At 42.0% G+C, this 25,336-nt stretch overlaps 1 long non-coding RNA gene across 1 annotated transcript; it reads right to left on the bottom strand.

Annotated features, from left to right (window-relative positions):
* Nucleotides 1–1,933: 1,933 nt before the first annotated feature.
* On the bottom strand, nucleotides 1,934–22,134 carry LOC144466967 (uncharacterized). The gene is made up of 3 exons (XR_013493360.1): nucleotides 22,039–22,134; nucleotides 21,666–21,716; nucleotides 1,934–2,060 (listed from the first exon to the last, which is right to left on the bottom strand). It is a non-coding gene; the product is annotated as an uncharacterized LOC144466967 (long non-coding RNA).
* Nucleotides 22,135–25,336: the final 3,202 nt, after the last annotated feature.

Here is a 25,336-nt window from a genome sequence, read left to right as displayed (position 1 = left end):
TTTTTGGTCGACCGCAGCAGTGTGATTCACCCCGCTCTCGTTTTTCCCCCTCCCTCTCTGCTATCTCTCTTTCTCTGTCTGTGTGTGCATGTGTCACATCCTGACACCTGTGTGTAGGTGTGGACCAGGGCACAGGTGCAGGTGCAACCTCTCAGGGCCTATTTTAGTATTGGGACAGATATTTTTTGCATGTGTCTGCATGCAGCAACTGTTTGTGTGTATGTGTGTGTATGTGTGTGTGTGTCAGGGCATGTGAAGCTGTGGCTTGCTTGATCGAACCGCGTTGAGTGGTATGTGGTTGGGCCAGCTAGCTGTTTTCCAGCGCCCGCCTATGTTTTTGCATGCTGTTGTGTTCTGTCGAGTGTGCGAGAGGAGATAACCTTTTAATAAAGTGATCTTCATTTCCTCGGCTTTGAAGAGAGGATGGCGTGAACGCTCTAATCGCCCGGTGAAATCAAGTTTTTCCACCATCTGCGGTGATGTCTTCTTGACTTCACAAGAGGTGCCTCAGTGAAGCACGGCATGAGTCTGTTTATTTTTCACCACGTTGCAGAGAAGGCGTTATCACAAGGTTTTGAGTCCATTACATGTAGGAAGAGATTTGCTGTGGGAAATTACAGCGTTTAATGCAGACACATCAAAATGACATTTCGAAGTAGCTCCACGGCTAAGTGTAGGTTTTCTGTATATTCCTTTGTAACACATTAAAATGGGGCATGGAAATGCATGGTACTCTCATATACGCATCCATACACAAACACAGTGAAGCAGGGCAGGACAGGAACCAGGCTGTGTGTGCCCTTCAGACAGAGCCTATTGTCTGCAGATGGGCCTTTAATGGCCCCACAGCTGGCCACAAAGAGCATACCGCTCCAGCTCGCTGCTATGCCTCTCACTGGCCTATACTCAGTCACCCTGAAGAGAGGAGGCAGCTCACAGGCAACACCACTGTGTACATGCATGTGATATCTTTTTTAACATACCCACACAAACATGCATTTTCCTTCTTGTCAAACACTTCTGAAACAGAGAAACCCTCGTCCGACCATTTGAAGAAAAGAATAGGTTGGTAAAGAGTGGGCTGAAACACAAAGAGAGGTGCTGGTTGTTTATCAGAAGTACTCTGCACTCTTACCCACACACACACACACACACATATAAACACACGTCCCAACCACTACCTCTAACTCCGTCCTGTACTACCGCCTAATGCAAAAGGCAGCGCCCACGCAAAAGAAACAAACACACCAAGAAGACACCTTGCAGAGACGTGCACCCACACAAATTTCTTGCACTCTGATACGCTCTCTATTGTGTCCTCCTTTTACAGCTTTTCATTTATCTTCCCCTAGACAGCTTTAATAGATCTTACTGTATGGATGTACATACCGGGGTATGTATACATCATTGAAAATAGCATTGTTTTATACCATTTCCTCTTGCCACTAAATAATTTGTTTCTTTAGACACCAGCGTGGCATTGTTTGGTGAGCTATATAAATAGAACAATAGCAGAGAGTGGTGTATTCTGGTGCTGTCCTACCAGCTGGAGAATTGTTGTGACTTCTTGTCCTGTTCCTCACATAATTGCTTTTCTAGATTGTAGAGGTAGCAGGCACACAATTGGATATGTGTGTGGGTGTGTGTATCTTCTGTTGCACGTGTGATAGCAGAGGAGGGGGGGAACAGAGCTCGCTTTTCTATATGGCCTGTACATTTCTCCTCATGATGATATGAGAGTTGTGCGCAGGGTTTTGTTTTTTTTTTTTTTGTTTTTTTTTTGCAGATGCCAGATGTGTTTGCATCCCCTCCCTTGTTCTCCCCTTCCCCTCCCCACTCCCCTCTGGTTCCTGCATGGGCGCAGGGTCTCAATCAGAGCATCAGGGCTCCAGGAACCGGAGCACAGCAGTGTCTCTGTGCTGCCCAGAGAAGTGCAGCCTTGTCTGGGTCGGTGCATCTGCAGCCTGGGGGCGAGCCGGGGGAAGAGGGTGAAGCCTGGTGCCCCTACATGCTGGTTTCACTCGAGGTCTTCTCCGTCGGCGCAGCCTGACCCCTGAACTCTGGGGGAGAGATGCAAGCTTATTCCAGTAGAGCTGATGACACATTGAAACTTTTAGACTGTAACTGTATCCTCAAACTGGTTAGTTTGGTGCCGCAATTGAAAATAAAAACAAAAAAAAAAGCAAGCTCAGACATGCTCATGCATACACAGGCGTGCGTTCTTTCCCATAGAGAAAAACTCACAAGCCTGTTCCTCCTTTCCTCTGGGAATAGCAATGGGTTAAGGGTGGGGGTGGAGGGCAGCACGTGCTGCAGGGCCTAGTTGGCTTGCTAACTGGCCCACTGGCTTTCTGGCTGACGGCCCACACTGTGACACTCTGCACCTGGGAGCCTGTGTGTTGTCAGCCATGCTAGCTAGCTCGAGCTACCACCACATGACACACAGGAAACACAGAAATAACTGCTTAGTGTCTTCAGCACAGTAACCACTTAACTGGGGGTGTTGCTGCTGACAGAGAAGGGTTGAGGAGAGGGGTTGAAGGAGAGTATAAAGACAGAGGAATACTGGTTGGAATGGGACAGGGCGATGGCTTGAGGGTGTAAGAATAGAAAGCTGGAAAGGAAAGTGAAACACAAAGATGCTACAGCTCTTGCACCTGTGCAGTCTCATGTCAGAGGAAGATTCCAGCGGCCTTGATTCAGGCTATATGCATTTACATATTCTCTGACAGATGCAGCATATCCTGTTTATCAGCTCATTTTTTTTCATCAAACCCCTACAAAGATGATTACGCAACAATGAAAGATTGACATTTTACAGCTGAGGCTCTGATGCAACTGTTAAATTTCCAAAACATCTCTTTCTTATGTAAATTTTCTGGCTTTATCTGCTGTCCATCTGCGCCTTGAGTCATCCGAGCCGCACCTCGCACAGGTGTGAGAGTGGAGTCAAGTTTTAACGCTACCAACGAACCCTCAATTAGAGCTCGACACAGGAAAGTGTTGTGCAACATTTGGGCTTTCAGGTGGTGATGAGCTGGTGTGTCACCATTCGGAGGAAACAGGACAGAAACGGGACACGTGCACAGTTTACATTGCAACATAAATAAACCACTATTTCTGTACGTGAGCTCATTTCTGCCAAATGTGCTGATTGAATCTTGTTTTTTTTAGTTTTGGGCTATGATGGTGGCATGATGGTGGTATTGTCTGTTTCTGACTGAATGTATGTTTCTGTGTGTGTTAGAGATGTGAAGGAAATGAGCAGATAGGGAGAGAAAAAGAGAAGGGAGGAGAGATGCTGGCGGCACAACGAGGAAGCTGGGTCTGATGCTTCTCCATGCAGCTGCTCCCAAACACCCACACTCTTCCTGTTGGAGTGTGTGTGAGCGCGCGTGTGTGTTGTGTTTGGATGTAGTGTCTCACTTCCACATAAGACAAGAGGAATATAATATATTATACAGACTTTTTACTCGTTCTTTCTCACTTTTTATTCATGTACTCATATTAATTAATACGTCAAATAATGTTTTACAGAACAGTGTGTAAGATTAGGGGGATTTAGTGGCATCTAGTGGTGAGGATGGCACATTGCAACCTGCTGAAACTTTTCCTTTTTGAATTCCTTCAGTGTTCAGGGGGTTTTTACTATGAGACAAATTATCTTCAGGGGTCTTTTACCCTTCAAAACAAATGGCACCCCTGATTTAAACCATAATACACTGAACAAAGCAGTTTCACTGCAGTTTCTTTTTTCTGTGATATCTTAAGATCCAGTAGTTCAGAAGGACGCCGAAATATCTACCAAAATCTCCTCCTATCCAAAACCAACGGACCCGTTGATTTATACTGGTAAAAACACTGAATAAAACAGTTTCACATAACAAATCAGTGTATCTCTAACGCCGTTTGGCATGTCAGAGACAGGCCGTTAGCCTAGCACCTCCTTATGTGTGCTCACCTGTTTCCTCTGATAACTTAAGATCCGGTAGTTCAGAAGGACGCCAAAATATCTGCAACGGTCTCTTCCTCTCCAAAACAAACTGACTCGCCGATTTAAACCGGTAAAAACCCTGAATAAAGCAGTTTCATGTTTCACAAATCAGCGTTCCTCCAGCGTTGTTTGGCATGTCAGAGACGGGCCGCTAGCCTAGTACCTCCTAATGTGTGCTCACCTTTTTTCTCTGATAACTAAGATCTTGTAGTTCAAAAGGTTTTTGCAAGGAGCCGAAATTTGCGCAAAGGCCTCTTGCTCTCCAAAACAAACCGACCTGGTGATTTCAGCCAGTAAAAACACTGAATGAAGCAGTCTCGCTTAAAAAAAAATAATAGAAAAAAACCCCCTATCGAGCTAGCATGCTAGAAAACACACTTATTATATTATTTTCCATTTCTGCCAATATATCCCCCTATATGCCACACACTGAACCTTTAAAGGGTAACTCTATTATTTTTCAACCTGGACCCTGTTTTCCCACATGTTTGTGTCAAAGTGACTGATAGGAACAACAATTTTTCAAGCTAGTCCAGTATTGAGTGAGAGGGCTGCAATCCGCAGCAGCAAAACAAGCTGCAGTGTGACCACTTGGGGCAACTGCACACCCTCAATGTATGTCCAGACATGCTCAGATTATTATTGTAGGTGTTTGACAGCATTATGGAAAGGATCCCTGCAGAGATAGACCTCTTTGTTAAAGAGCAAGATCCCTTTTGTTTGACCTCAAACAGCCCTGAAATCAGCATTGCCAAACCCACCAGGCTCCATTTAAATAAACAGTAATTTTAGTGTGTATAGACCCAGTGTATTGTCACATCTAACAGGGTGAATTAAAGGGTTATTCCAACCAAACCAGAGTTGGTGATTGTTGGAAAAGTGGAAAGATGAACCAAGACAGCTATTGTGTGTTTTATTTTGTTTTTGTGGACTTTGAATGAAGTGTGTTTTATGCTGATAAGATTACTATTTATTTAAATGGAGTCTGGTGGGTCTGGTGATGGTGATTTTGCGGCTGTTTCTGTTTAAACAAAAAGGATCTTACTCTTTCACAAAATGGTCTGTCAACAATCTGAGCCTGTCAGTGACAAAAACAAACACTTTTAGTGGACGGACATTGATGATGCATTATTGCCCCAAGTGGTTACATTGCAGCCTCTTTCATTGCTGAGGGCTGCAGCAGCCTCACAAAATACTTGGCAAATTTCAAAAACTGTTCTTGCCATTAATCACTAAGACACAAAAACATGAGTAAATGGGGTCCAGGTTGAAAAATGCCAATGTTACCCTTTAAGCTCAGGCCATATTTTGCCACAGGTCTTGCCCTTTTTTGCTCAGCATCTCTGAACTGAGAAGTACATTTTTAAACCCTGTGCTGCAGAGACAGATCAATCGTCTGTGATCAAACAGAACACTTGCTTAGAACAAAAGGAGTTCAGTGGTGCAGCGTAAAAAGCTCTTGAAAAGTAGAACTTCAGGTATCCTACAGAAGACGCAGTCTAAAATAGCTGATGTAGGTTTCTCCTGCCTGGCTGAGGTCCTCTGTGTCTTTTCAAAGAAACACTGGCCTCAAAAAACATCCGCTGGTGGAAACACTGGCCTGACAGTCAGTGAATGGAAAGGTTTGAGGTGAGAGTGTGGCCACACTGAGGTGTCAGCAGGGTGTGTGACTGTGTGTGTATGTGTGTGTGTGTGTGCATGCAGTTATGTGTATGCTGTATGTGTAGTTCTCTCTAACTTTCCATCACAATAAAACGCAAAGGGATTTTTTGGTCAAGGGCACCGTTGTATCTATTCAGGCTGACCTCAGATGGTACTGCTACATTTTTAGCTTAGGTTTCATTTAGTATCATGTAATTACTTTCTGTTTTTTTTTCCCTAAAAAAAGCAGTTGCAACATATCAATACATCAACAATGTCAGCAATCGTAGCTTTGCAGTCAGATCAACATAAAGTCAACAATTTAATTGAGCTAAACTAAACACACTTTTGTCATTAGGATAACATTGTCAGCTCAGCTGTTACAGCGTATTCAAACATGAAGACCACAGCCAGCGTGTCATGTGATCAATGTTGCCCAACTATTGAGATACCAAATTGGATGGGGATACTGTGGTGTCTTTGTATTGTTCTTCATATGTGACGGCTGCTGCTGCTGGTTGCTGAGGCAGGATACAGTACATCTGCTTCACGCTCCATAATGATGGGGGGAACAGCACGTGCTCAGCACCAAAACTGTGTGATAGACTATTACATTACAGTGGTGCCAGTTTCAACGTGGATTGCTATTATTGAAGGAAATTAGAGTTTTTTTGGTAAATTACAGAACAGGATTTGCCCCGAAATGTCTTGGGTGATTTTTGACTTAAGTCACACATTTTGTTAAATCTAAAATGCGTTTCCATTTAGTACAACTATATGGCTCATGTCAAAAATAGAGGTGAAAGATTAGGCAAGCTGTGGATTAATTTTAATTTTTCAAAAAAAGATTTTTGTATTCATTTATTTTAATCCTTTTATAGTTTATGTAGAATTAGCATATCATTTTGTTAAAGATGCTACTGACTATTTTACAAAAATTAAAAAAAAAAAAAATAGCGGCATGGTAGAACAGTGGTTAGCATCATTGCCTCACAGCAAGATGGTTCCTAGTTTGAACTCTGGGTGGGGGAATCCTTCTGTGCGGAGTTTGCATGTTCTCCCCGTGTCAGCGTGGGTTTTCTCTGGGTACTCCAGCTTCCTCCCACAGTCCAAAAACATGCAGATTAATTGGTGATTCTGAATTGCCCGTAGGTGTGAATGTGAGTGTGAATGGTTGTCTGTCTCTATGTGTCAGCCCTGTGATAGTCTGGTGACCTGTCCAGGGTGTACCCTGCCTCTGGCCCAGTGTCAGATAGGACTTTCTAGGGTGGCAGTCACTCATAAAGGCGCATTCTCTGCCCAACCCATTGTTGGATAGCCAACTCTCAATGCCCCTGAACGCCCCTGCCTGGGCAGCAGGATTTGTTGATGCTCTGGACAACTACCGTAGTATAAAGAGCGAGGCCTTCACCCAAGGGCCCGCTGTTCATGAAACCAAAGTCAAGCAAATTGTTTTAAAGGAGCTACATGTAAGAAATCTAAAGCAAATAGTCGTAAAATCCTCCTAATATGTCACAGAGACTAAGGAATAATGTTCATATAACATACTGATCTCACTGACAACAACAGTACAGCCAGAATATTCGCATTTAAAAAATTTTTTTACAGTTCGCAAATCATGTTTATGTTTTGAATTTGTGTTTTGGCCTGTTGTGCCACCCACCGCCATCTACCAGTCATGCAGTCAGTAGAGTCTCAGCATCAGTTACAGTTACGACTGAGCTACAGCAGCACGGCAAGCAGCATTAGGAGTGTCCCGGTACACAGCATTAGCAGCCAGCTCCTCCTCAGCTGTATCCCAGCAGCAGCGTTAGCAGTGTCCCGGTACACAGCATTAGCAGCCAGCTCCTTCTCAGCTGTATCCCAGCAGCAGCGTTAGCAGCAGAGAAGCCGGACTTGCTCGAACAGTCCGCTGAAAAAGCAAAGATCAAGGATGCGGCGATGCGGCCCTGCCACGGCAGCCACCCGTGGGCAAACAAATCAGTCTCCAGCATGCTGCTGTCCAACAACCTCGAATCTGTAGGGAGGGGAGGGGGGGGGCGGACACGACTCGCGGCAGTATTTTGAATTTGAGTGCAGTAACCGTTTTGGCCACATTCTTACATACAACGCCTTTAACAATGACATAGTGTGCTAGTTGGTTTAGCATACTATGCTAGTGATGTTTGTGACATGATGTATGTCATGTGGCATTGTAATATGTATGTAACAAATGTAGTTATTTTAAGCCAAACCATGATGGGGTTTTTTTTCTAAACTTAACTATATACTTTTGTCACCTAAACCTGAAGAAGTAAACCTTAAAACAAAGTTATTTCACTTATAATTTTGAAAAAGACTGGCTATAATAGTCTGACTGTATGCGTTTATTCATTCATTTTCCTTAACTGCTTATGCTGTTGGGGGTCGCGGGGGGGGGCTGGAGCTTTTCACGCTTACATTCTCAATTTAGAGTCACCAGTTAACCTAATCTGCATGTTTTTGGACTGTGGGAGGAAGTTGGAGTACCCGGCGAAAACCCACGCTGACACAGGTTTCGAAACCTGGACCCTCTTGCTAGGCGACAATGCTAACTACTGCACCACCGTGCCACCCTGTATGTGTGTAACGAGTGGAAAATGCACACTTTCTATGAAAACAAAAGTTTATTTTGAAGAGTCGATGCATGTAACAAGCATAAATTATCATGCCATCCCTGACTGTCTAAAACCGACGCAGGGGGAGTACCTAGCACATCAGATTTTGACGTGACAGGCCACTGACTGAGCGTCTGTATTTGATGAGTTGGGAGTGTGTTGCAATATTTTGGGTGTTTTTGATTGTTTAAAGAAATTCAAAAAGTCACCTTTGGCTTAAGGATATTGTGATGGCCATTTTTATGGTATCAAATTAATTCATCAAAAATTAAAATTAATTGATTATGAAAATGGTCACTAGTTGTAGCCTTTGCGAAATGGTTGCCATGTTTTTTATGTTGTTATAGTAGTGTGAACATTTGATATCACTGTTTTGATGTTTGTAGAAAGTACTTCTAAATTTCCCCAACATTCAGATGTGAAAATACTAGGTCATTTTGACAGATGTTGAAAAGATGGCACAGTGTAACTTGTGTTGAGCAGAAACATGAATGGGGCACAGGGCTTACTATGGCTACTGACTCAATTCGTGAAACTCATATATCACCATAACCTTTGATGACAAATACCTCGTCTTCCTCTTCAGCCTCCTCCTCTTCTCCTCTACTTTTACTTATCTTGCCTTTATCTTGCTCACCCGCTCCTCCGTCTGTCACACTCTTTCCCCCCTTCTTCTCTTGGGGCCGTGTGAGATGAGTAAAAGACAGGGGAGAGTGTGAGCTGTGGTGAGCCACAGACCAAAATAACTGGTACTTTTTTTTTTTTTTTATAAGAACACATGTGCATTCACCCACACATAAAGTCACACATGCGTGCACAGTCTCACACACACACACACACACACAAACAGACAAGAGCTCCTTTTTACTTGATGATCCCTGGAGAGAGGTGTAGTTGGATATATTTTGGCCGTGCCAGGAGAGATTGAGTGTGTTGATATCCAGTGCTGGAAACGGACCTCCATGGAGAGTGAAGTAGGCCATGTGTAGATGCTGCTTTTTGAGCTACGAAATTCAAAGATTTGTCAACTTGTCTGGACTTAAAACTAGAGCATAATGTTCAGACATAAAGAAACGTTTCATTCTTTCAGTTTCTACTTTTTCTCTCCAATCAGCTGCGAGATAGCGCCCTCCGTCTCCGTCTCACTTTCCCTCTGGTGACAGATCCTGCAGCCTCCCCTGTCAAGCTGGCATAGTGGCATCATTCTAAAACTGGTATTAGGCATTTCCTGCTGCGTCCGTTGGCGGGTGTAAGGGTGTGTGTGTGAGTGTGTGTGTCCATATATATGTGTATGTGTGTGTCTGTGTGCGTGTGTGTGTCGGGGCGGAACGCACCTGGTCCGCGCAGCTGTGGGGATCCTAGCAGGGGGGAGAGAGAGAGATAGAGGAAGGAGAGAAAGAGAGAGGGATGGGAGGAGACGAAAAGGGGGCCCTGTGTGCTGTACTGGGGACCTGACGAGTTCAAATAGAGAGAAAGATGTAGGGGAGGAATGGAGGGATTTCTAGGCACAGTAGCTTCACATGTATTCACAAAGTTGCTGGGACTGCCCTTTAAAAAAGGAGTTATTCTGTTTGTGAGAGCCAGTGTGTGAAAGACAGATCTGTGAGGTAAAGTTTCTGCATCAGCGACACGTGACGGAAATCCGCGTGCTCTGTTCCTTTTCTCTGGTAGAGGTTTGACAATCATCTTAAACATTCTCCTCAAACTAATAAATCAACCCTAGGTTATAATATCATTATGTAAGACCCTGTCAAATGTTAAAGTCATCTCTCACCAGAGAGAAAATGACATGCGAGTGAAATGGTAAGTTTTACCTGCACAGTTGGTTTCTATTGTGGTTTAAATGCAGCTATTCTTTTTGACACTTGTGGTCTGTCTGTCCAGGCGCCTCCTTCCACTCCTGAGTCCTAAATACATAACTGGAAATGTGTCAGTCCACACCAGGATGCAGTTCCTCTGTCCTTCTGCAGAGGGGGCAAGGAATCTTGGGGGGGGCGAAGGAAAAGTAGGAAAGCAGTGTTCAGAGATTTTTACAGTGCACATTAAAGTTTGAGCAAATAGGCCAACGATAAGAGGAAACCACACCACGAGGAAACAAACAACTGTGTCTATGTGTTTCACTCAAAGCTCCTCCAGGATGTAGCGAGAGCACAGATGTGCTCGTACACACACAGTCTATTTCACAGCTGGACGACCAAGGAGCAGTCAGCGCTGGGAAGGTCAAATGACCAGATCAAAGGTCAAGCCACAGAAAACTGCAATAGAGGAAAGGGGGGCGGGGCACGAGGGGCATCGAGCACACACATTTATTAAAGCCATCGACACTGTTGCAACTCCTGAGCCTTTGCTCCAGATGGGCAGAGGAGGCAGAGAGTGTCTGTCTGTCTGTCTGTCCGTCTGCGTGTAGAGGCAGTTTGGTCTGAAGTGAAATGTCGGACACACACTGACCCTCCGTCAGCATGTCGGTCAGAGCGGTTGTCATTTGATAAGAAGCCAAGCAGGTCAACATCAAAGCAGCAAGTTCCAGATACACTTCCCTTTGATTCTGTAGAGGTTAAAGTTATAAAATGAACTTTTGCTAAAAATATATTGTGTAGTGTCAAAAAGTCTTCTTGTATTTTACTAATAATGTTTTAGGATTAAATGGCTCCCTGATTACGTGTGTGATCACTCCTTAGGTTTTAATTTACAGTAGATACTAATGTCTTTATGTGGCTTAAAGTAGGACATTGCGTGATAGGGCCGTTACAGTGTCCCTTCATTATGCCACCTTTGCTTTTTAGTACAGAAACACACAACAGTGACATAATCCCCCTCCAGTGTGTGATTTTAGAAAGCATCCTGGTGGTCTAAAAAGAAAAGAGGCACAACATAGCTTCGGCCTGTAACGTTACATATTCCCATTAGTAGCATTGCTTGAAAAGTAAGGAGCTCCTGGACCTCATTGTTTCCCAATCTGCCAACGTTTTTGGTCGCTGGTCTTCTGCTTTAAGTTAGCTGCTAACTGCTGCTAGCTGCTTTTTAAATCACCTGGCTGGGTCGCACACATATTACATCATGAAAACGTCACACCTGTCCCATCTATGGTCCCGTCCTGCCAGCTGTCTCTTTTACACAGACGTAGATTTGGCATGGTTACTACCACCTCTGCTTGTTTAAAGGCGGTACAGCTCTGTGCCCCCTATCTGCGATCATACCTGTAACTCTTTGAAACCTGAGCAAATGGCTTGATTTCTTTTACAAACATGGGAAGAAGGCAATGAGCAACGGAAGACGAAATTACCCCCAAATATAATTAATAATAATAATAATAATAATAATAATAATAATTATATCTTTTTTCCCATGTTTTTGAAAGAAATCACACTAATTTGCTCAGGGTTCAAATGTTTAAATACTTGCGGAAGGCGTCTGAAAGTTGCGCAAAAAAAGTGATGTCACTCCAGGTTTTAAAGGATTAATAAAGATCAGCAAGGCGACATAACACAGTGAAATTCCCACCTTAAAAGGCAGTGTAAAAAGGGCTTATGTAACTTTTGAAAGATTAAATAAAACATTTTTTAAAAATAGTTTATGGTGGCTAATGTTAGCAGACTTCTGATATAGTTGTATGACTCTTGTACCAAGAGAATGTGCTGACTTTGTGACTTGTATTTTACTTGTGCTACTGTTAAACTGTTTTAGTGTTCATCACTCTCCTGCAATCGTCACTTGTAGTCACCAAGACTGCTCTTTATCAAAAGTCACATATTCTTATTTTAACTAGTAAGTTCTTAAACAACATAAAAATAGCATTAAACCAATATTTGCTGTGTAAAGATATAGTGGAGTAATGTCATGCTATCTCTGTGTGTGTTGTAATGCAAGTTTCTCTGTTCATTCTTGTGGTAGACGGTCTCACCACACTTGCATGTTAGTGCATGTGAGTCCCTGTCTGTGTATCCCACTGGCTAGCTAATCGCTGCTGCTCTGCACTGCACTCATACAACGGTTACGAGCGGTTACTGCTGATAATGCTGTTGTGAAAGTGTAATCGGTCTTTCCATTAGCTCACCGTTAAGGGGGATTTATACTTGTGCGGCAGACCCTGCGCCGTAGCCTACCCACATGGCCTATGCCATTGTGAGCATTTATACTTGAGCGGTGGTGTGTCTGTGTCACTCTGCAGTTACACCTCCAAAACACTAGTCAGCGGCAGGGTTTCTGTGAAGTGCTGTAAAGTTTAGTTGATCCAAAACACACATTAAACACACACTAAACATGGCTAAATAGAGACAATTTCAAACACAAGTACACAAATCAGCTTCACTGTAACTCGCAGCATTCACAGACAAACACTTGTCTTTATCTGGACACATTTTCCCCACAAATACAACATGCTAACGTCATTAGCACAAACATATGGCATTTTACACTGTATAAATTAGCCTAGCAGCTAGTGGACATTTCCTTTACTCATATGAAGCCAGGGACAACAGCAACATTTAACAAAGGTAACATTACAAAATCCGGCTCCATTACAACTCACAAGGTTCACTGACAAAACAACTGTCTTATACTAAACACGTTTTCCAAACAAATATAACATGCTAACGTTATTAGCACAAGCCTATGGCATTTTACTTTGTATAACTTAGCTAAAGTATAAACATAAATTACACACAAGACTTAAAATGTTATTTTTGTGGAGGCTTAATTGTCTTCCCAATTTATTGTTTCTTATCTTTGAAATGAAAGTAAATTAAAGCCTATATTCCACTGAGGGAAATGTGTCAGCTTACATAAACAGACAGGAGGTGCACCTCTATGGCATAGGTATGGCGTCAGTTAGACGCAGATGTATAAATTGCGCCTTAGCTCTGTTGTTAGCACTGTCAGCACTCTTCTGTCAGCACCATTAGCTGTTAGCCACTGGCTCAACCACCTCCACATTGAGAGCCATGTGCAAACAATCCAGGCTCAGACTGAATCACAGCTATGCTCTTAATGTCTGTATGCACCACTACTTGTGGCCTTATTCTGTGTTTCCTAACTCTCACAGGAAATCCAGAATAGCTGCTTCTTAATAATTTTCAGGAGATGTCGGGTCACAGCAGGTGAAATGAAACAAGTCTTAATTGCCTAGAAGTGACCGGACTAATGCATTACACATTGGCGTGCTGGTAGGTGATCTAATTACAGCAAAGTGGGTTTTGCAGCTATTTCAAAATCCCCCATCACTAACTAATGTGACCTTTCAATAAAATACAATTTGTGTGAGTGTGAACGCAGAGTGGACTTGCTTGTTGGTGTTTGTAGAAGATTATGTGGACAGACTATTTTGAGAGTGATAAGTATGTGAAATTGAGTTACAAAGGATCTGTGGTCTCTCTCGTGAGGAAAACAGCAAAGACATAAAAGTTGTCTAAGAGCTTGAGATCTGTGTGAAAGTTTTCACTTGGGTTTTCTTGCCTCTATGTTTATTCCTATGTGACACAGGCTTATTAACACTTGCCAGGTCCTTTATATATATTTATTTATATATATATATATACATATATATATATATATATATATATATATGTGTGTGTGTGTGTGTGTGTGTGTGTGTGTGTGTATACTTGTATAAGCTAGGGTTTCTTTAATGGTAAACTGCATCCAATTATGAACCTCCTGTTCTCTCACAAACAACAGCCAGGCAATCATGCTTTCGTCTAATTAAACAGAATCAACATGTTGCAGTTGTTTTTTATGGCAGCAAACTGTGAAAGCTGCACCCTTTTCCCGTAGCGTAAAGCAATAACACTTGAAACCACTAAACTCTCATCTTCCTCCGCTTATTTAACAGCTACCTTGTTGTTCAGTTTATTTTTACTTCAAATTACCTGTAACACACACACACACACACACACACTCCTATCAGCAGATTAAGATATGCTAAGTAACGTGCATGGTCAACGATGCGCATTTGTGACCCCTGAGTTCAATTAGCCCCGGCATGCAGCCCTAATTTCACAGTGTGACCCCTGCTGCTGCACAGCCACAGACACACTCACAAAGACTACAACTCCCTTAAATGTCTATCTGTGTCCACCAGTGATCAATGTGTGCTTTGAAGGGAAGCAGCGGAGACGGTCGAGGGAGGGAGGGGACCGGGTGAGCGAACCCAGGACACGAATGGATGACAGAGAGTGCGGGTGAGGAGGAGAGATGCAGTGTGGGACGAGAGGTGAGAAAGGTGACATTGTATCCACAGTGATGGATGGATGGTCACATAGAGAGAGATAGTATCTTTAGAGGATAGATGACCTCTGACCCAACCCATACAGCCATACGTGGAGACAACAACTTCAACATTTGTTTTGAAACAGAGGGAGAGGAGGTCACGAGGCAGAGACGTGTTTGTGAAGGAGAGGAGACTAGTCTCAACAACAACTGAAGAGAGATACTACCAGCAGGATGACCTTTCTGACCTTTCCTAACCTATGTTTCTGTAGACATGTCTGTAGGAATTCTTATTGCTGTGTACAGTATATATTTCAGCGCAGCTGCTGGAGGAAAATGTTGTTATTGTACATTTCTGCAAAGCACATATACGTTGTATGTTTCATATGTATCACATCAGCGTTTCTAAAGTTCTGATAACATGCAGCTGACTTTTTTAATGGGCGGTGGAGGAGGTGGTGAATGGTGCGACACTTAGACATCTACCCAGCTGCAGACCACTCCAGACTGCTACACGAGACAAACAATTTAACTATGAGTTTTAGTGAGACATTGTGGCATTTCCAGCAGCAACTGTGCCACCAAAACTACTTTTTATTCATTCATTTTGTAATTGCAAGACATTGGCAGCATTTGTTTGCAATTGTTCCCCCAAACTATTTTTTTTTTTTTTTTAATTTTATTTTATTTTTTATTGCAAGACATTGGCGGCCTTTTCTAGTGCAATTTTGCCCCAAAACTGTTATTTATTTATCTGTTTTTTTATTGTAAGACATTGGCAATATTTCTAGTGCAATTGTTCCCCCAAATTGGCGGCATTTTCAGTGCAATAGTGCCCCAAAACTGTTATTTATTTATCTATTTATTTATTTTTATTGCAAGATATTGGCAACATTTCCAGCAGTGACTGAGCCGCCCAAATGATTTTTTATTTATATATTTATTAATTTTTTAATTGCAAGACATTGGCAGTATTTCTAGTGCAATTGTTCCCCCAAACTGTTTTTTTTTTTTTTTTAAATTTAATTTAATTTTTTTATTGCAAGACATTGGTGGCCTTTTCTAGTGCAATTGTGCCCCAAAACTGTTATTTATTTACCTGTTTTTTTATTGTAAGACACTGGCAATATTTCTAGTGCAATTGTTCCCCCAAACTGTTTTTTTTAAATTTAATTTTATTTTTTATTGCAAGACATTGGCGGCCTTTTCTAGTGCAATTGTTCCCCCAAAACTGTTATTTATTTATCTGTTTTTTTATTGTAAGACATTGGCAATATTTCTAGTGCAATTGTTCCCCCAAACTGTTATTTATTTATCTGTTTTTTTATTGTAAGACATTGGCAATATTTCTAGTGCAATTGTTCCCCCAAACTGTTTTTTTTTTTAAATTTAATTTAATTTTTTATTGCAAGACATTGGCGGCCTTTTCTAGTGCAACTGTGCCCCAAAACTGTTATTTATTTATCTGTTTTTTAATTGTAAGACATTGGCAATATTTCTAGTGCAATTGTTCCCCCAAACTGTTTTTTTTTTAAATTTAATTTAATTTTTTATTGCAAGACATTGGCGGCATTTTCAGTGCAATAGTGCCCCAAAACTGTTATTTATTTATCTATTTATTTATCTATTTATTTATTTTTATTGCAAGATATTGGCAACATTTCCAGCAGCGACTGAGCCGTCCAAACGATTTTTTATTTATATATTTATTAATTTTTTAATTGCAAGACATTGGCAGTATTTCTAGTGCAGCTGTTCCCCCAAACTGTTTTTTTTTTTTAATTTAATTTAATTTTTTTATTGCAAGACATTGGTGGCCTTTTCTAGTGCAATTGTGCCCCAAAACTGTTATTTATTTATCTATTTTTTTATTGTAAGACATTGGCAATATTTCTAGTGCAATTGTTCCCCCAAACTGATTTTTTTTTAAATTTTATTTTATTTTTTATTGCAAGACACTGGCGGCCTTTTCTAGTGCAATTGTTCCCCCAAAACTGTTATTTATTTATTTATCTGTTTTTTTATTGCAAGACATTGGCGGCCTTTTCTAGTGCAATTGTGCCCCCAAACTGTTATTTATTTATCTGTTTTTTTTATTGTAAGACATCGGCAATATTTCTAGTGCAATTGTGCCCCAAAACTGTTATTTATTTATCTATGTATTTATCTATTTATTTATTTTTATTCTAAGATATTGGCAACATTTCCAGCAGCGTCTGAGCCACCCAAACAATTTTCTATTTATATATTTATTTATTTTTTAATTACAAGACATTGGCAGTATTTCTAGTGCAATTGTTCCCCCAAACTGTTGTTTTTTTTGTGTTCGTTTTTTTGCAAGACATTGGCGGCATTTTCAGTGCAATTGTGCCCCAAAACTGTTATTTATCTATTTATTTATTTTTTTACTGCAAGACATTGGCAACATTTCCAGCAGCGGCTGTGCCACCAAAACTGTTTTTTTTTTTTTTGTTTATTTTTAAATCTATTTATTATTTTGGCATTGGCAGCATTTCCAGCAGTGACTGTGTCATCAAAACTTTTTTTAAGCAAGATATCAGCTGCATTTCCAATGACAACAGTGCCACCAAAACTGTTTGCTTTTTAGCAAGACATTGGCAGCATTTTCAGCAGCGATTGTGCCCCTGAACCTGGGTATTTTAAGCCAGAATTTCCGTTGCTAAACATAACCAAGTGGTTTGTGTGCCTAAACATTACCACATGTTAACCACAAGGCTGCAGAAATGTACAGTCCACTACATAATAATGAACAAATGTTAAATATCTGTGGTTTGCAGAAACATACAATGCCAATAATTTGTTCTGGCGATCGGGTTGTATATTTACATTCACTACTCAGTCAGTGTTCAAATCTTTATTGCTCTGCATGAGGCTATTCTCAGTGATACAGAGTTTATATAGTTTTTGACAAGCCTATAGTTGTGAAGTGTGTTGCATTTATAGACTAACTTTAATTTACAATTTACAATTGTTTTTTATGGACCCCAGGAAGAGAAGCTGTTGTGCTGGTGATAGCAAATGGGGATCCAGATAAATAAAAAAAATACTCCTTACTCCTTACTCCTCCTTTACAAGTACAAAACTGCACACCGGCACAGAAGCCAAAGATATCTAACAGAACACAAACATATCAGGTAGTACAAGTTTAAAGGGAGGAGAGGAGAAGGAGGTACGGGGGAGCCCTCTGCCCTCTCTGTCTCCAGCCAGTCTACCTCAACATCTGGAGCTCACATCAGGCCTCCTCAGAGACTGGCACTGCTGGAGAAGCAGAAGAATGGTAAAGGGGAAAGGAGGAGAGGGAGAGCTAATAAAGGAGATGAGAAAGGTAGAATAAAGTTAAGGAGAGATAAAAAAAAATAGGAAAATGATCAATGTAAAAAAAGAGCTGAACAGAAACTGTTTGTGTTGGTACATCTGTGTTTGTGGTAGATGTGTGTGTGTGTGTGTGTGTGTGTGTGTGTGTTGTGCTGATGATTTTCCAGTGATCATCTTCAATGCAGAGCAGAGAGAGCATGAACACTGCTTAGCTTCTGTGGCGAAACACTCTGTGTGGCAGGAAACTGAACAAGCTGTGATCTCTGCAAAAACACTAATGGAAAACCTCACTCAGATAGAAAACGTGGGTGTGTGTGTGCATAAAAGCACAAGTATGTGTTTATGTTGCGTGTGTTGTGTGCACGTGTGTTGTGTGTGTGTGTGTGTGTGTGTGTGTGTATGGGGGGTGCTTTGCAAGTAGAATAAATTATAATTATTCCAAAGACTAAGCAAACCAAGATGACTAAATGCAACGTACACCTGCTTTTGCAGCAATTAACTCAAGAACCACAAGCTTTCCTTTAGAGATAACAAGTGATACTTCCCTTAGAAATGTGCAAACAACAACAGAAGAGATGAACCCTAACCTTTTCACAACATTTCGTAGCAGCTTTTTGAAACCAGAAAACGCCACTCTGTTCTCAAAAGCTGAGCTATCTTTGGTTTAACTGCTGATTTTATATAAGATTAAAAAAATTTGCTGTAGAAGCTTTGTCCGCTGAGTTGTTCACAGTTTTGCTGTGGCAATAATTCAAACTTGGGTGCTCACTGTGCAGTTTTGTACATGCTGTTGGCACATTGGTGACACATAAGGCAATAGAGCATGTGCATGAATGTTGAGACAATCACAGGAAATACTAATAACATTCAGTTTGACAGATTCTCTGAATGGGCCATTGTTGAAATACACTCCACACATCTGGTCTTCCTAGTAGGTCAGAAACTTTCTTAGAGTTATTTGGAAATTTAGATAGTTTCTTGGAATTGGGTGCAGTAGGTATCACCCCTCTGGTGTCTGAAAAGAGCCACACTAATCTAGATATCATTGGCCTGCACTCTCGACCAGAGAAGCCAAGCATCAGTGACTGATTTCAGTGTCTTGTTTTTGAACTTTCAGATGCCGTAATGGCATGAGAACTGATCTCTGAGTAACGTTTCTCGTTTAGAGTTAAGTTTTTTTCTTGTTCACACTGCAGCCCAGGCACCAGAAGATAATGTTGGTTTCTGCAAAGCAGGAATACGACACATTTGTGCGTTTTATATGTTTGATATTAATAAAAGTGACATAATATATAAGCTGACTTATGTCATTGGTACGTGGAGGGGATAGTGGATGGTGTGACACATAGGTGAGATGTCTGCTAAGCTGCTGACCATGATTTGAAACCGAGTACAACATTCTTTGACGACCTTTTGCTGCATTTCCACCAGAGTTTGTGGCACTAAACCTGGGTGTTTTTAGCAGCACATCGCAGAGTTTTCCAACAGCGTTTATGGCACAGAACTTAGGTTTTTTCCGCTGACACAATGCAGCAATACCGGTTGTTTGTTGGTGACCCTTCCCTTAGTTTTCACTTTCACACTTCCACAGTTGTTTGTGACACCAAACCTGGGTTTTTTAGGGGCATATCACAGAGTTTCCCAGCTGTGTTTCAACCACCAAACTAGTCCTCCACACTTTTCACTGACACATTGTTGTGTTTCTGCTACCAAGCACAGGTGTTTTAAGCCTGCCAAGCTGGAGACCACTGCTTAAAACCGACAACACTGGTTGTTTTTGGTGACCTTTCACAGCATTTCCAAAGGTGTTTGTGGTACCCAACTTTCCTAGTGGTGTTTATGGTGCTGAACTTAGGTTCAGCATTTCCCAGCAGTGTTTGAGTCTACAAATCTTGGTGTCTGCCACGAACACATGGCGGCTTTTGTGCCACCAAATGTGGGTGTTTCAAACCTGTCAAGCTGCAGACTACTGTTCATAACTAAGAATGGTTGTTTTTTGGTGACCCTTCTCTTCCTTCCAGCATTTCCACAAGTGTTTTTGGCACCAAACCTGGGTTTTTATAGCAGCACATCACAGTTTCCCAGTGACGTTTGAGCCTTACTGAACCTGGGTGTTTTTCACCAACACTCTGTAGTGTGTTCCAGCGGTGTTTCAGCATTGCAGTGTTTCCAAGCAGCTCCTGTGCCACCAAATGTGGGTGTTTTAAGCCAACAGTACTGGTTGGTTTTGGTGATCCTTAACTGGGTTTCCAAACTGTGTTCCTGTGCTACCAAACCTGGGTGTTTTTAGAAGCACAGGGCTTCCCCGGTGGCATTGAACTTAGGTTTGATGTTTCCCAGCGTTTCCCAGCCGTGTTTGAGCCTGCAAAACCTTGGTGTCTGTCACTGACATATTGCGGCGTTTCCCAGCGACTTTTGTGTCACCAAACATAGGTGTTTTAAGCCTACCGAGCTGCAAACACCAGTTGTTTTTTGGTGACCCTACGCTGCACTTTCACCGCCATTTGTGGCAGTGCTTTTCACTGTAACTCTGCAGGCATTTCTTAGCAGCGTTTCAGCCACAGAACTTTGGTGTTTCCAACCACACATCGCAGTGTTCCCCAGTTGCTTTTGTGCCTCCAAACATGTGTTTGTGTTTTGTGTTTTGTGCCTAAACCTAGCCACACCCTCAAAATAGCATTGTTGACAAATGTAAAGTTTAACACATTTGCTACAAAACAATGTGCAAACGTGTCCATGGTTTGTACTAATACTAATTTTCTGGCGATTGGGCTGCTCATTGGTAGCTAAGAGGAGAAATGTACTGGCTAAACACTTAACAAATCAGGTTGAAACCAGACTCACAGGTCTACCAATACAAGAGGTGATGGTGTGTGAATGTGTTTGTGTGTATGTGTGTGTGGGTGTGTGTGCAGGGGTGGGGGGTCACAGGGATGTTCTTGACTGTGTCATCTCCAGTAGCTGTTTCCCTCAAACCCTGCCTCGCCCCCTCCTCCCCCACCCACCCCATCGCCTCACAATGAAACCAATACAAAGGAACAGGAAGTGCCTCCCGTTAACTGGGGCCCAATCAAAGCCATCATTATTCCCGTGTCAGAATTTTTACAGGAAATAGCTTCTCAGAAAATATGCCAGCTGTGCAGGGAGTGTGGTATTATTGTCTCATAGGTCTTGTCTGTTTTTGCTCTTTTTTTTTTTTTTTCACTTATCAGGCGCTGCTAACAAAAGGACACATAGACCCATCTCGACCACGTGCGCGGCACACTGTCACTGCCGAGCGCTCACAAGGCAAGCCAGGCACAGTGTTCTCTGGGGCTGGGTGGTTATTGTGCGCGCTGTGAAAAGGGCACCCCTGCTGTGCCTGCACCGGCTTCTTTGGTTCCCATCCTGAACCGAGCAATTGTCTTTTTAAACCCGCGTGAGGGGAGCTGAGCCCAGAGAGCACACAGTTGCAGGAGAACATACATGATTGCACACACACACACAAACACACACATGCAGAGCTTTGCCTACTGAAGCCGCATCTGTAAGAACGCTGCTCAGATTACAGCATAAACGGTGGGTTCAGGTGAAGCCTAACGTTTGCCAGATGCTGCGATAAAGTCACCAGGAGGTTAGCCTAACATTGGAGTGTTGTTGTTGGTCGGGGAGGGTGGAATCATCTGCCTCCCTAACAAGAGGGGGGCACACATCTGGCATGAACAGAAAAGTCATTTATGAGCATTATCTTAAACGAGTGTGAACAGCGGCACTGATGATTTTGCTTATCTGTGATATTCAAACAGCAGAACTTAAATCTTGCAATTGATTAGTCTTGCAGCTGAAAATAAAGGAAGCCTCTCGGCTTATCTGACCTTCAGTTTGTCCTCTGTAATCTCTCTGTCTCTCTGAGGTCTTGCAGACGTCTGGAGGACAATAATTAACTCAGTCACTCAGCGCGTTGACACAGGTGAGCAATACTCAGGTTGTTAAACAGTCATTACAGGGCTGCTGTGATGTGAATTTACACACACTGGATTGACCGCTAACATTGTCATAGCTTGTCTGTCACGTTAGGCTGAAGCCTATTCAGTTACAAAATGCCACTGTTGACTGTATTAACAGTGATTAGATAAAGGGGATGTCCCATCTGACAGAATGATCCTCTAAAACCCGCAGGGAAAAATAACTTTGTGACTGTTGTGAGTACAATGCTGAGACGTGCTGATTTCTATCGCTGATTCTCACCTCGTATAAGCTGGGCTTTGTCAGGCCTATCTGTTGTTTTGGCCAAAGGAGCTGCTCTGCGTCCTTCGCTATGAAGCTTATCAGTGGTGTTTGAAGTGCTCGTCTTTATCTGAGCTCACTGTGTTGAGGTCATCAGCCTGGCCCAGTGGGCTCTATCTCTGACTTAACTATTTCTCCGTCCCTTCTGTTTTCAAAAGGTTTTATCATAGTCACAAAAAACAACATATTTTCTCGCTTATAACCCCAAAGGTATTTTGCCATCCAGATCATTTTGGTATTATTTGCCCAGGTTTTGAGATATCCAACTTGAGAGTTTTGTTGTTTTTGGTGTTCTTGCTTTAATGTGATAGTATGACAGTATTCGTATAGATACAGTAAACAAAAGCCCTTTTTACACAGAGGTCATGCTACAGGGCCGATGCAAAGTCCCTTCTTCATGCCTCCTTTGCATTCTTCCACAGAACCAAACAATGGTGGTGTCATGCCACTCGCATGTTTTATTTTAGATAGCATGCCAGCATAGCAGATTTAAGGGAGGCATGACGGGCATGACATGTAACACAACAGTGTCGGCCTCAAGGGTGACAAATGGCATATTTAGAGGCAGCTCTTTATGGACAACAACAATGGCATAATGTAACAATAACAATCACTGACTGTATCTGTTCTATGGTGGCCGATCTTGTCCTCTGCTCAGAAGGTAAGGAGCTCCTAGACCTCATTGTTCTCCTAGACCGCATTGTTTTCCCAATTTGCAGACATTTTTGGCTTGAGTTAGCTTCTAACTGCTATCGGCTACTTTTTAAGTCTCCTACTTTTTAAATCTCCTGCAGTACATGTGTCACTCAAGATGCTGTCCTGCTGGCCGTCCCCTTTATAGAGACATTGTTTTTGCGCTGTTACTACCTCTGAGTTACATTGTATTAATTAGCCTAGCAGCTAGCAGAGTTTTTTAACAACAGCAACATTTAACTAAGGCAACAAAATTCGACTCCGTTATAAGGCTCACCTATAAAATAAGTCACTAAGCCTGACATGTTTTCCTTTCCTATGCAACATGCTAACATTATTAGCATGAACCAAGGAGTTATACTTACTCATCCAATGGACGCCGTACCTATGGCATAGGCTCTGCATCGATGTAGAGCATAGATACAGTACAGGCCAAAAGTTTGGACACACCTTCTCATTCAATGCATTTTCTTTATTTTCATGACTATTTACATTGTAGATTCTCACTGAAGGCATCAAAACTATGAATGAACACATGTGGAGTTATGTACTTAACAAAAAAAGGTGAAATAACTGAAAACATGTTTTATATTCTAGTTTCTTCAAAATAGCCACCCTTTGCTCTGATTACTGCTTTGCACACTCTTGGCATTCTCTCCATGAGCTTCAAGAGGTAGTCACCTGAAATGGTTTCCACTTCACAGGTGTGCCTTATCAGGGTTAATTAGTGGAATTTCTTGCTTTATCAATGGGGTTGGGACCATCAGTTGTGTTGTGCAGAAGTCAGGTTAATACACAGCCGACAGCCCTATTGGACAACTGTTAAAATTCATATTATGGCAAGAACCAATCAGCTAACTAAAGAAAAACGAGTGGCCATCATTACTTTAAGAAATGAAGGTCAGTCAGTCCGGAAAATTGCAAAAACTTTAAATGTGTCCCCAAGTGGAGTCGCAAAAACCATCAAGCGCTACAACGAAACTGGCACACATGAGGACCGACCCAGGAAAGGAAGACCAAGAGTCACCTCTGCTTCTGAGGATAAGTTCATCTGAGTCACCAGCCTCAGAAATCTCAGAAAGTTAACAGCAGCTCAGATCAGAGACCAGATGAATGCCACACAGAGTTCTAGCAGCAGACCCATCTCTAGAACAACTGTTAAGAGGAGACTGCGCGAATCAGGCCTTCATGGTCAAATAGCTGCTAGGAAACCACTGCTAAGGAGAGGCAACAAGCAGAAGAGATTTGTTTGGGCCAAGAAACACAAGGAATGCAAGGAATGGACATTAGACCAGTGGAAATCTGTGCTTTGGTCTGATGAGTCCAAATTTGAGATCATTGGTTCCAACCGCCGTGTCTTTGTGAGACGCAGAAAAGGTGAACGGATGGATTCCACATGCCTGGTTCCCACTGTGAAGCATGGAGGAGGAGGTGTGATGGTGTGGGGGTGTTTTGCTGGTGACACTGTTGGGGATTTATTCAAAATTGAAGGCACACTGAACCAGCATGGCTACCACAGCATCCTGCAGCGACATGCCATCCCATCCGGTTTGCGTTTAGTTGGACGATCATTTATTTTTCAACAGGACAATGACCCCAAACACACCTCCAGGCTGTGTAAGGGCTATTTGACCAAGAAGGAGAGTGATGGAGTGCTGCGGCAGATGACCTGGCCTCCACAGTCACCGGACCTGAACCCAATCGAGATGGTTTGGGGTGAGCTGGACCGCAGAGTGAAGGCAAAGGGGCCAGCAAGTGCTAAACACCTCTGGGAACTCCTTCAAGACTGTTGGAAAACCATTTCAGGTGACTACCTCTTGAAGCTCATGGAGAGAATGCCAAGAGTGTGCAAAGCAGTAATCAGAGCAAAGGGTGGCTATTTTGAAGAAACTAGAATATAAAACATGTTTTCAGTTATTTCACCTTTTTTTGTTAAGTACATAACTCCACATGTGTTCATTCATAGTTTTGATGCCTTCAGTGAGAATCTACAATGTAAATAGTCATGAAAATAAAGAAAACGCATTGAATGAGAAGGTGTGCCCAAACTTTTGGCCTGTACTGTATGTTGTGGTAACAAAGGCCTCCTGTCTATTTTTGTAAGCTGAAAACCATTTCCCTCAGTGGAAACAAAGCTTTTATTTTGATTTCACAGATAAGAAACAATAAATTGTGAAGACAAAAAAGGCTCCACAAAAATACCATTTTAACATTTTTTAACAACATTTTGTGTGTTATTTATCCTGGCTTCATATGAGTAGAGGAAACCTTCGCTAGTCACTAGGCTAATTTATACAATGTAAAATGCCATAGGCTTGTGCTAATAATGTTAGCATGTTATATTTGTTTGGAAAACATGTTTAGTATAAGACAGTTGTTTTGTTGGTGAACCTTGTGAGTTGTAATGGAGTCAAATTTTGTAACGTTACCTTTGTTAAATGTTGCTGTTGTCCCTGGCTTCATATGAGTAGAGGAAAATTCCACTAGCTGCTAGGCTAAATTATATAATGTAAAATACCATAGGCTTGTGCTAAAAACATTAGCATGTTGTATTTGTGACGAAAAT

The sequence above is a fragment of the Epinephelus lanceolatus genome, chromosome 15, assembly GCF_041903045.1.
Source record: "Epinephelus lanceolatus isolate andai-2023 chromosome 15, ASM4190304v1, whole genome shotgun sequence".
In the NCBI taxonomy this organism is placed as follows: domain Eukaryota; kingdom Metazoa; phylum Chordata; class Actinopteri; order Perciformes; family Serranidae; genus Epinephelus; species Epinephelus lanceolatus.
Note: the sequence above shows the minus strand (reverse complement) of the source record. Positions and strands in the feature narration are given on the sequence as shown.